Here is a 12,572-nt window from a genome sequence, read left to right as displayed (position 1 = left end):
GAGGTGAGTATTTAAAATATAGAAAAAATATTACCGCATAGACAGTAGCCCCTGATGCTCTGTTTGGTGTTCACAAAGAAAAGCCGAATAGAGGATCGAATAATATCTGTAGGAGTCTAATATAAGTATGTCTGTATGCGTATGCAGGCTTCGCTGCTGACCTTTGCCGCACTGAGTGCGGAGGTCGCCGCACTGAAGCAGGACTTCAAGCGGTCCGAGAAAGAGCTCGACCTTGCCAAGAGGAAGCTCAAGGAGAACAAGGGTAAGTAGTACCTTGTCTATATAAAAAAGAAAATGTGGTTGCGAACTAACAGGATCATCATGAATGTGCCAGGAGCCACGACCGAAGTGGCAACCCTGAAGCAAGCGTTGTCCGAGGCCGAAAACAAAGCGGCCAAGGAGCGCACCGAGCGGGAGAGATAAGAGGCACGGGTGGGCGAGGTGCAGCAAGAGCTCCAGGCACTCGTGAAGAAACACGAGACTTTGGAGCTTGACTCGAAGACGCGAGAGTCCGAGCTTGTCGCGGCCTTCGAGAGCACCAAGCAGGCCAAGGCCAAAGCCTAAAAGGCCCTCCAGGAAATTGAGGCGATGAAGAAGATAGCGGTGGGTAAGGCATTCAATATGCAAAGCAAGCATGTGAAAGTAATTACTTGTTACTTACCCGAATCTGGAGCTCTCCAGGAGCATTCGCAGATTTGCCCCGCAGCGTGTCGGATGCCGTGAAGTTTTACTAGGCCGAGGAGGAAAGCTCGACGGAGAAGTTGTTCTGGTCTCAGTATACTGGGACCGAACACCCGGTGCCTATGAGCGACCAGCTGAAGCAACTGGTCGAGCTGCACAAGGCGGCCGAACAAGCCATGTGTTGGGGAACGTAGTAATTTCAAAAAAATTCCTACGCACACGCAAGATCATGGTGATGCATAGCAACGAGAGGGGAGAGTGTTGTCTACGTACCCTCTTAGACCGAAAGGGGAAGCGTTAGCTTCAACGCGGTTGATGTAGTCGTACGTCTTCACGATCCGACCGATCCAAGTACCGAACGCGCGACACCTCCGAGTTCAGCACACGTCCAGCTCGATGACGTCCCGCGAACTCCAATCCAGTAGAGCTTCACGGGAGAGTTCCGTCAGCACGACGGCGTGGTGACGATGATGATGTTCTACCGTCGCAAGGCTTCGCCTAAGCACCGCTATGATATGATTGAGGTGGATTATGGTGGAAGGGGGCACCGCACACGGCTAAGAGATCAAGAGATCAATTGTTCTGTCTATGGGGTGCCCCCTGGCCACGTATATAAAGGAGTAGAGGAGGAGGGGGCCGGCCAGGAGGAGGAGGCGCGCCCAAGGGGAGCAATCCTACTCCAAGTAGGTTTTGCCCCCCTTTCCTATTCCAACTAGGAGAAGGGGGAAGGAGGAGGTGGAGAGAAGGAAGGAGAAGGGGGCCCGCGCCCCCTTCCCTTTCCCAATTTGGATTGGGGCAAGGGGGGCTGCGCGCCACCTCCTGCTGCCTCTCCTTCTCCACTACTTCGGGCCCATGAGGCCCAATAACCCCTGGGGGGGTTCCCGTAACCCCCCCCGGTACTCCGGTATATATCCGATAACCCTCGGAACCATTTTGGTGTCGAATATAGTCGTCCAATATATCAATCTTCATGTCTCGACCATTTCGAGACTCCTCGTCATGTCCGTGATCACATCCGGGACTCCGAACAACCTTCGGTACATCAAAACTCATAAACTCATAATATAACCGGCATCGAAACATTAAGCGTGCGGACCCTACGGGTTCGAGAACTATGTAGACATGACCGAGACATGTCTCCGGTCAATAACCAATAGCGGAACCTGGATGCTCATATTGGCTCCCACATATTCTACGAAGATCTTTATCGGTCAGACCGCATAAGGACATACGTTGCTCCCTTTGTCATCGGTATGTTACTTGCCCGAGATTCGATCGTCGGTATCTCAATACCTAGTTCAATCTCGTTACCGGCAAGTCTCTTTACTCGTTCCGTAATGCATCATTCCGCAACTAACTCATTTAGTTGCAATGCTTGCAAGGCTTAGGTGATGTGCATTACCGAGAGGGCCCAGAGATACCTCTCCGACAATCGGAGTGACAAATCCTAATCTCGAAATACGCCAACCCAACAAGTACCTTTGGAGACACCTGTAGAGCACCTTTATAATCACCCAGTTACGTTGTGACGTTTGGTAGCACACAAAGTGTTCCTTCGGTAAACGGGAGTTGCATAATCTAATAGTCATAGGAACATGTATAAGTTATGAAGAAAGCAATGGCAACAAACTAAACGATCAAGTGCTAAGCTAACAGAATGGGTCAAGTCAATCATATCATTCTCCTAATGATGTGATCCCGTTAATCAAATGACAACTCATGTCTATGGTTAGGAAACATAACCATCTTCGATCAACGAGCTAGTCAAGTAGAGGTATACTAGTGACACTCTGTTTGTCTATGTATTCACACATGTATTATGTTTCCGGTTAATACAATTCTAGCATGAATAATAAACATTTATCATGATATAAGGAAATAAATAATAACTTTATTATTGCCTCTAGGGCATATTTCCTTCAGTCTCCCACTTGCACTAGAGTCAATAATCTAAATTACACTGTTATGATCCTAACACCCATGGAGCCTTGGTGCTGATCATGTTTTGCTCGTGGAAGAGGCTTAGTCAACGGGTTTGTAACATTTAGAACTGTATGTATCTTGCAAATTTCTATGTCTCCCACCTGGACTAAATCCCGGATGGAATTGAAGCGTCTCTTGATGTGCTTGATTCTCTTGTGAAATCTGGATTCCTTCGCTAAGGCAATTGCTCCAGTATTGTCACAAAAGATTTTCATTGGTCCCGATGCACTAGGTATGACACCTAGATCGGATATGAACTCCTTCATCCAGACTCCTTCATTTGCTGCTTCCGAAGAAGCTATGTAATCCGCTTCACATGTAGATCCCGCCATGATGCTTTGTTTAGAACTACACCAACTGACAGCTCCACCGTTCAATAAAAACACGTATCCGGTTTGCGATTTAGAATCGTCCGGATCAGTGTCAAAGCTTGCATCAACGTAACCATTTACGATGAGCTCTTTGTCACCTCCATAAACGAGAAACATATCCTTAGTCCTTTTTAGGTACTTCAGGATGTTCTTGACCACTGTCTAGTGATCCATTCCTAGATTACGTTGGTACCTCCCTGCTAGACTTATAGCAAGGCACACATCAGGTCTGGTAGACAGCATTGCATACATGTAGGATCGAAAGTATGTCTAGAGGGGGGGGGGTGATTAGACTACTTGACCAAATAAAAATCTAGCCTTTTCCCAATTTTAGTTCTTGGTAGATTTTAGCTATCTTAGCACAAGTCAAGCAATCTCCACACAATTCAAGCAAGCATGGAAAAAGAGTATATGAGCAGCGGAAAGTAAAGCATGCAACTTGCAAGAATGTAAAGGGAAGGGTTTGGACGATTCAAACACAATTGGAGACACGGATGTTTTTGTCGTGGTTCCGATAGGTGGTGCTATCGTACATCCACGTTGATGGAGACTTCAACCCACGGAGGGTAACGGTTGCGCGAGTCCACGGAGGGCTCCACCCATGAATGGTCCACGAAGAAGCAACCTTGTCTATTCCATCATGGCCGTCGCCCACGAAGGACTTGCCTCACTAGCGGTAGATCTTCATGAAGTAGGCGATCTCCTTGCCCTTACAAACTCCTTGGTTAAACTCCACAATCTTATCGGAGGCTCCCAAGTGACACCTAGCCAATCTAGGAGACACCACTCTCCAAGAAGTAACAAATGGTGTGTTGATGATGAACTCCTTGCTCTTGCGCTTCAAATGATAGTCTCCCCAACACTCAACTCTCTCTCACAGGATTTGGATTTGGTGGAAAGAAGATTTGAGTGGAAAGCAACTTGGGGAAGGCTAGAGATCAAGATTCATATGGTTGGAATGGAATATCTTGACCTCAACACAAGTGTAGGTGGTTCTCTCTCAGAAAATGTGTATTGGAAGTGTAGGTATGTTCTGATGGCTCTCTCCACGAATGAAGAGTGGGTTGAGGGGTATATATAGCCTCCACACAGAATCTAACCGTTACACACAATTTGCCAAACTCGGTGGGACCGAATGGTTAAACTCGGTCGGACCGATTCAGCAAACCTAGTGACCATTGGACTAAGATGCAACTCGGTAGGACCGATATGGTTAGGGTTAGGGCATAACTTAATCTCGGTGTGACCAATTACACAAACTCGGTGGGACCGATTTTGGTAATAAACTAACCACAGAGTTGGTCAGGTAAACTCGGTGGGACCGATTCGCTCATCTCGCTGAGACTGAAATGTTACAAAAGGGAAACAAAGAGTTTACATTGCAATCTCGGTGGGACCGATCGCTCATCTCGGTAAGACCGAAACGTTACAAAGGGAAACAGAGAGATTACAATCCCATCTCGGTGAGACCGAGATCCCTAACGGTGAAACCGATTTGCCTAGGGTTTGTGGCAATGGCTATGACATTTGAAACTCGGTGGCGCCGGATAGATAGAATCGGTGGGGCCGAGTTTGACTTTTGGTTTAGGTCATATGTGGATGTGGGAAGGTAGTTGAGGGTTTTGGAGCATATCACTAAGCACTTTGAGCAAGCAAGCCATTAAGCAACAGCTCATCCCCTCTTGATAGTATTGGCTTTTCCTATAGACTCAATGTGATCTTGGATCACTAAAATAGAAAATGTAGAGTCTTGATCTTGAAGCTTGAGCCAATCCTTTGTCCTTAGCATCTTGAAGGGGTTCCACATCCTCTAGTCCATGCCACTCCATTGTTGAACTTATCTGGAACATACTAGGTAAAAGTGTTAGTCCAACAAGAGATATGTTGACATTAATTACCAAAACCACCCCGGGAGCACTTTCAATCTCCCCCTTTTTGGTAATTGATGACAACATATAGATCAAAGCTTCGACAAATGATAATAAGAGTGAAAGATATCATCGCTTTGAGAAGTATGTGAAAAACAAGAGCTCCCCCTAAATTTGTGCATATCTTAAGATTTGCTTTGGACTGCAAATGCACAATGAGTTAGGATGATGGGTTACTCTTCCATGTCACATACATCTTGGTGGAGCGCTCAAAATGATAAGAATTAAATACATGCACTCATCACCAAGCAAAGTGAATGATCATATAAGGATAAGTAAGATAATATCATCTAACAAGCATAAGTGTAGCTTATGATCAACCACATGATCATCAATGTCTCACAGATAATGGCATAGTATCTCAAGCAATCAAAAGACAAACAAAGTTCAACCAAGAAGACAAGAGAGAACAAAAGCAAACTCTCTCTCTCGAAGCCTGTGATCTATACATTTTTCTCCCCCTTTGGCAACAAGTTACCAAAAAGTTCATAGAAAATGCATAGCACTAGAACGTCTCTCAGGCTTGGTCTTCAGGTGGTGGTGTCCGGAGAACGCCATGGACGAAGGCTTCAGTCGAAGTAGACGGAGCTGATGGGGTAGGTGCTGGAGCTGGCAGCACTGAAGCTGTAGCTGGTGCAGATGAAGTGGCTCTGGTGTCTGGAAGAGGCACTGCAGCAGATCTCTGAGCTCGAGGCACTCTGGGAAACGCATCAGTGGTTGTCTTTCACTTCCTCTCCTGCATGTCATCCTGTAGCTGCTCCACAACAGACTGAATCTCAGTTACTTTGACATCTAAATCATAGAATTTTTGTTCCACGATTCTTTCCAGGCTCTCCTGGTTTTGAGTTAGGGTGGACAACCCCTTCTCAATCCTCAGAGATGATGCTATCAAGTAACCAAGCTGGTCCTGCTTGCTTTTCAAAAAGTACTCAGATGCCTCCTCTTGAGTTGGCATCTTGGCAGCCTTCTCCTTCTTTGCTTGTGCTTGCACTGAGGAGGGTTCATCTTCATTCATCACAACTTGGTTGTCCTCGAAGTCAGGATAGATAGGCAAGTGTTCCTTATCCAACAAGTATGTGCCTATGCCCATCTTTGAGTTTATCAACTCCTAGATCCGTGGGGCATATCCACAACTTCTTTTCTGGTCAGCTGCAGTCATCTTGATACTCTCAACTATAAGGCTCATGACCTTGAACTTCTGTGGCACATCAAATATATGTAGCAAGTTAATTGCATGCCCTCTGATCATGTTGTGATCACCAGACTTGGGCAAGAGAGTGTGCCTTAGGATCCAGATGGCAGGATTACTTTGGTACCTCCCTGCTAGACTTATAGCAAGGCAGGATTACTTTGGATGGCAGGATTACTTTGGCAGGATTACTTTGGATCCTGATGGTGTGCCTTAGGATCCAGATGGCGGGATTACTTTGGATCCTGCCATCACTAGACTCCTGGATTACTTTGGTACCTCCCTGCTAGACTTATAGCAAGGCACACATCAGGTCTGGTACACAACATTGCATACATGATAGAGCCTATGGCTGAAGCATAGGGAACATCTTTCATTTTCTCTCTATCTTCTGCAGTGGTCGGACATTGAGTCTTACTCAACTTCACACCTTGTAACATAGGCAAGAACCCTTTCTTTGCTTGATCCATTTTGAACTTCTTCAAAACTTTGTCAAGGTATGTGCTTTGTGAAAGTCCAATTAAGCGTCTTGATCTATCTCTATAGATCTTAATGCCCAATATGTAAGCAGCTTCACCGAGGTCTTTCATTGAAAAACTCTTATTCAAGTATCCTTTTATGCTATCCAGAAATTCTATATAATTTCCAATCAATAATATGGCATCCACATATAATATCAGAAATGCAACCGAGCTCCCACTCACTTTCTTGTAAATACAGGCTTCTCCAAAAGTCTGTATAAAACCAAATGCTTTGATCACACTATCAAAGCGTTTAGTCCAACTCCGAGAGGCTTGCACCAGTCCATAAATGGATCGCTGGAGCTTGCACACTTTGTTAGCTCCCTTTGGATCGACAAAACCGTCCGGTTGCATCATATACAACTCTTCTTCCAGAAATCCATTCAGGAATGCTGTTTTGACATCCATCTACCAAATTTCATAATCATAAAATGCGGCAATCGCTAACATGATTCGGACAGACTTAAGCATCGCTACGGGCGAGAAAGTCTCATCGTAGTCAATCCCTTGAACTTGTCGAAAACCTTTCGCAACAAGTCGAGCTTTGTAGACAGTAACATTACCATCATCGTCAGTCTTCTTCTTGAAGATCCATTTATTCTCAATTGCTTGCCGATCAATGGGCAAGTCAACCAGAGTCCACACTTTGTTCTCATACATGGATCCCATCTCAGATTTCATGGCTTCAAGCCATTTTGCGGAATCTGGGCTCACCATCACTTCTTCATAGTTCGTAGGTTCATCATGATCCAGTAGCATGACTTCCAGAACAGGATTACTGTACCACTCTGGCGCGGATCTTACTCTGGTTGATCTACGAGGTTCAGTAATAACTTGATCTGAAGTTTCATGATCATCATCATTAACTTCCTCACTAATTGGTATAGTTGTCACAGGAACTGGTTTATGTGATGAGCTACTTTCCAATAAGGGAGCAGGTACGGTTACCTCATCAAGTTCTACTTTCCTCCCACTCACTTCTTTCGAGAGAAACTCCTTCTCTAGAAAGGATCCATTCTTAGCAACGAATGTCTTGCCTTCGGATCTGTGATAGAAGGTGTACCCAATAGTCTCCCTTGGGTATCCTATGAAGTCACATTTCTCCGATTTGGGTTCGAGCTTATCAGGCTGAAGCTTTTTCACATAAGCATCACAACCCCAAACTTTAAGAAACACAACTTTGGTTTCTTGCCAAACAATAGTTCATAAGGCGTCGTCTCAACGGATTTCGATGGTGCCCTATTTAACGTGAATGCGGCCGTCTCTAAAGCATAACCCCAAAATGATAGCGGTAAATCAGTAAGAGACATCATAGAACACACCATATCTAGTAAAGTACGATTACGACGTTCGGACACACCATTACGCTGTGGTGTTCCAGGTGGCGTGAGTGGCGAAACTATTCCGCTTTGTTTCAAATGTAGACCAAACTCGTAACTCAAATATTCTCCTCCACGATCAGATCGTAGAAACTTTATTTTCTTGTTATGATGATTTTCAACTTCACTCTGAAATTCTTTGAACTTTTCAAATGTTTCAGATTTATGTTTCATCAAGTAGATATACCCATATCTGCTTAAATCATCTGTGAAGGTGAGAAAATAACGATATCCGCTACGAGCCTCAACATTCATCGGACCACATACATCCGTATGTATGATTTCCAACAAATCTGTTGCTCTCTCCATAGTACCGGAGAACGGCTTTTTAGTCATCTTGTCCATGAGGCACAGTTCGCAAGTACCAAGTGATTCATAATCAAGTGGTTCCAAAAGTCCATCAATATGGAGTTTCTTCATGCGCTTTACACCGATATGACCTAAACGGCAGTGCCACAAATAAGTTGCACTATCATTATCAACTCTGCATCTTTTGACTTTAACATTATGAATATGTGTATCACTACTATCGAGATTCATCAAAAATAGACCACTCTTCAAGGGTGCATGACCATAAAAGATATTACTCATATAAATAGAACAACCATTATTCTCTGATTTAAATGAATAACCGTCTCGCATCAAACAAGATCCAGATATAATGTTCATGCTCAACGCTGGCACCAAATAACAATTATTTAGGTCTAAAACTAATCCCGAAGGTAGATGTAGAGGTAGCGTGCCGACCGCGATCACATCGACTTTGGAACCATTTCCCACGCGCATCGTCACCTCGTCCTTGGCCAGTGTTCGCTTAATCCATAGTCCCTATTTCGAGTTGCAAATATTAGCAACTGAACCAGTATCAAATACCCAGGTGCTACTGCAAGCTCTAGTAAGGTACACATCAATAACATGTATATCACATATACCTTTGTTCACCTTGCCATCCTTCTTATCCGCCAAATACTTGGGGCAGTTCCACTTCCAGTGACCAGTCTGCTTGCAGTAGAAGCACACAGTTTCAGGCTTAGGTCTAGACTTGGGTTTCTTCTCCTGAGCAGCAGCTTGTTTGCTGTTCTTCTTGAAGTTCCCCTTCTTCTTCCCTTTGCCCTTTTTCTTGAAACTGGCGGTCTTATTGACCATCAACACTTGATGCTCCTTCTTGATTTCTACCTCCGCAGCCTTTAGCATTGCGAAGAGCTCGGGAATTGTCTTATCCATCCCTTGCATGTTATAGTTCATCACGAAGCTCTTGTAGCTTGGTGGCAGTGATTGAAGAACTCTGTCAATGACACTATCAACAGGAATATTAACTCCTAGTTGAGTCAAGTGATTATGATAGCCAGACATTTTGAGTATATGTTCACTGACAGAACTATTCTCCTCCATCTTGCAGCTATAGAACTTATTGGAGACTTCATATCTCTCAATCTGGGCATTTGCTTGAAATATTAGCTTTAACTCCTGGAACATCTCATATGCTCCATGACGTTCAAAACGTCGTTGAAGTCCCGATTCTAAGCCGTAAAGCATGGCACACTGAACTATTGAGTAGTCATCAGCTTTGCTCTACCAGATGTTCATAACATCTGGTGTTGCTCCTGCAGCAGGCCTGACACCCAGCGGTGCTTCCAGGACGTAATTCTTCTGTGCATCAATGAGGATAATCCTCAAGTTACGGACCCAGTCCGTGTAATTGCTACCATCATCTTTCAAATTTGCTTTCTCAAGGAATGCATTAAAATTCAACGGAACAACACCACGGGCCATCTATCTACAATCAAACATAGACAAGAAAAATACTATCGGTTACTAAGTTCATGATAAATTTAAGTTCAATTAATCATATTACTTAAGAACTCCCACTTAGAAAGACATCCCTCTAATCTTCTAAGTGATCACGTGATCCAAATCAACTAAACCATAACCGATCATCACGTGAAATGGAGTAGCTTTCAATGGTGAACATCAATATGTTGATCATATCTACTATATGATTCACGCTCAACCTTTCGGTCTCAGTGTTCCGAGGCCATATCTGCATATGCTAGGCTCGTCAAGTTTAACCTGAGTATTCTGCGTGTGCAAAAACTGGCTTGCACCCGTTGTAGATGGATGTAGAGCTTATCACACCCGATCATCACGTGGTGTCTGGGCACGACGAACTTTGGCAAAGGTGCATACTCAGGGAGAACACTTTTATCTTGAAATTTAGTGAGAGATCATCTTATAATGCTACCGTCAATCAAAGCAAGATAAGATGCATAAAAGATAAACATCACATGCAATCAATATAAGTGATATGATATGGCCATCATCATCTTGTGCTTGTGATCTCCATCTCCGAAGCACCTTCATGATCACCATCGTGTAACACCCTCGATGCGACTATATCTCCCACGTGTCGAGGCACGACTTAGAGGCATAATCGCATTGAAGGCATATGTCGCAAGTTAGGCAATCTTCACAACATCTCATGTAATATATATATATATATATATATATATATATATATATATATATATATATATAATAAAAGTGAAGATAACATAGTTGGCTTACACTCGCCACGTCAATCAAGTACATAAATAACATTACATCATCCAAACACTCATGGCCCGACTACGACGCCAAAATAAAAGATAACCCAACATGCGACACGGTCCCGATCACCCCCAACTGGGCACCACTACTGATCATCAGGAAAGGAAACATAGCATCGTTGAGAGTCCTCGTCGAACTCCCACTTGAGCCCAAGCGCGTCACCTGGAGCGGAAACATCAGGCCCTGCATCTGGTGTAATAGTAATCTGTGAGCCACAGGGACTCAACAATCTTGCACCCTCGCGATCAAGACTATTTAAGCTTATAGGTAAGGCAAGGTAAAATAGGTGGAGCTGCAGCAAGCGACTAGCAAAATATGGTGGCTATCCTGTTCGCAAAAGAGAGCGAGAAGAGGATGCAAAGCGCGAGCGAGAAACTAGAGGACAACCTGCGCAAAACATTACTCCAACACCGTGTCCACTTCCCGGACTCCGCCGAGAAGAGGCCATCATGGTAACTCACACGGTTGATTCATTTTAATTAAGTTAAGGTTCAAGTTATCTCAGGATGTTCTTGACCACTGTCCAGTGATCCATTCTTGGATTACTTTGGTACCTCCCTGCTAGACTTATAGCAAGGCACACATCAGGTCTGGTAGACAGCATTGCATACATGTAGGATCGAAAGTATGTCTAGAGGGGGGGGTGATTAGACTACTTGACCAAATAAAAATCTAGCCTTTTCCCAATTTTAGTTCTTGGTAGATTTTAGCTATCTTAGCACAAGTCAAGCAATCTCCACACAATTCAAGCAAGCATGCAAAAAGAGTATATGAGCAGCGGAAAGTAAAGCATGCAACTTTCAAGAATGTAAAGGGAAGGGTTTGGAGGATTCAAACGCAATTGGAGACACGGATGTTTTTGTCGTGGTTCCGATAGGTGGTGCTATCGTACATCCACGTTGATGGAGACTTCAACCCACGGAGGGTAACGGTTGCGCGAGTCCACGGAGGGCTCCACCCACGAATGGTCCACGAAGAAGCAACCTTGTCTATTCCATCATGGCCGTCGCCCATGAAGGACTTGCCTCACTAGCGGTAGATCTTCATGAAGTAGGCGATCTCCTTGCCCTTACAAACTCCTTGGTTAAACTCCACAATCTTGTCGGAGGCTCCCAAGTGACACCTAGCCAATCTAGGAGACACCACTCTCCAAGAAGTAACAAATGGTGTGTTGATGATGAACTCCTTGCTCTTGTGCTTCAAATGATAGTCTCCCCAACACTCAACTCTCTCTCACAGGATTTGGATTTGGTGGAAAGAAGATTTGAGTGGAAAGCAACTTGGGGAAGGCTAGAGATCAAGATTCATATGGTTGGAATGGAATATCTTGACCTCAACACAAGTGTAGGTGGTTCTCTCTCAGAAAATGTGTATTGGAAGTGTAGGTATGTTCTGATGGCTCTCTCCACGAATGAAGAGTGGGTTGAGGGGTATATATAGCCTCCACACAGAATCTAACCGTTACACACAATTTGCCAAACTCGGTGGGACCGAATGGTTAAACTCGGTCGGACCGATTCAGCAAACCTAGTGACCATTGGACTAAGATGCAACTCGGTAGGACCGATATGGTTAGGGTTAGGGCATAACTTAATCTCGGTGTGACCAATTACACAAACTCGGTGGGACCGATTTTGGTAATAAACTAACCACAGAGTTGGTCAGGTAAACTCGGTGGGACCGATTCGCTCATCTCGCTGAGACTGAAATGTTACAAAAGGGAAACAAAGAGTTTACATTGCAATCTCGGTGGGACCGATCGCTCATCTCGGTAAGACCGAAACGTTACAAAGGGAAACAGAGAGATTACAATCCCATCTCGGTGAGACCGAGATCCCTAACGGTGAAACCGATTTGCCTAGGGTTTGTGGCAATGGCTATGACATTTGAAACTCGGTGGCGCCGGATAGATA

This window comes from Triticum dicoccoides, chromosome 5A, assembly GCF_002162155.2.
Source record: "Triticum dicoccoides isolate Atlit2015 ecotype Zavitan chromosome 5A, WEW_v2.0, whole genome shotgun sequence".
Lineage (NCBI taxonomy): Eukaryota > Viridiplantae > Streptophyta > Magnoliopsida > Poales > Poaceae > Triticum > Triticum dicoccoides.
The sequence above is the reverse complement of the archived record's forward strand: the minus strand, read 5'-3'. Positions refer to the sequence as shown.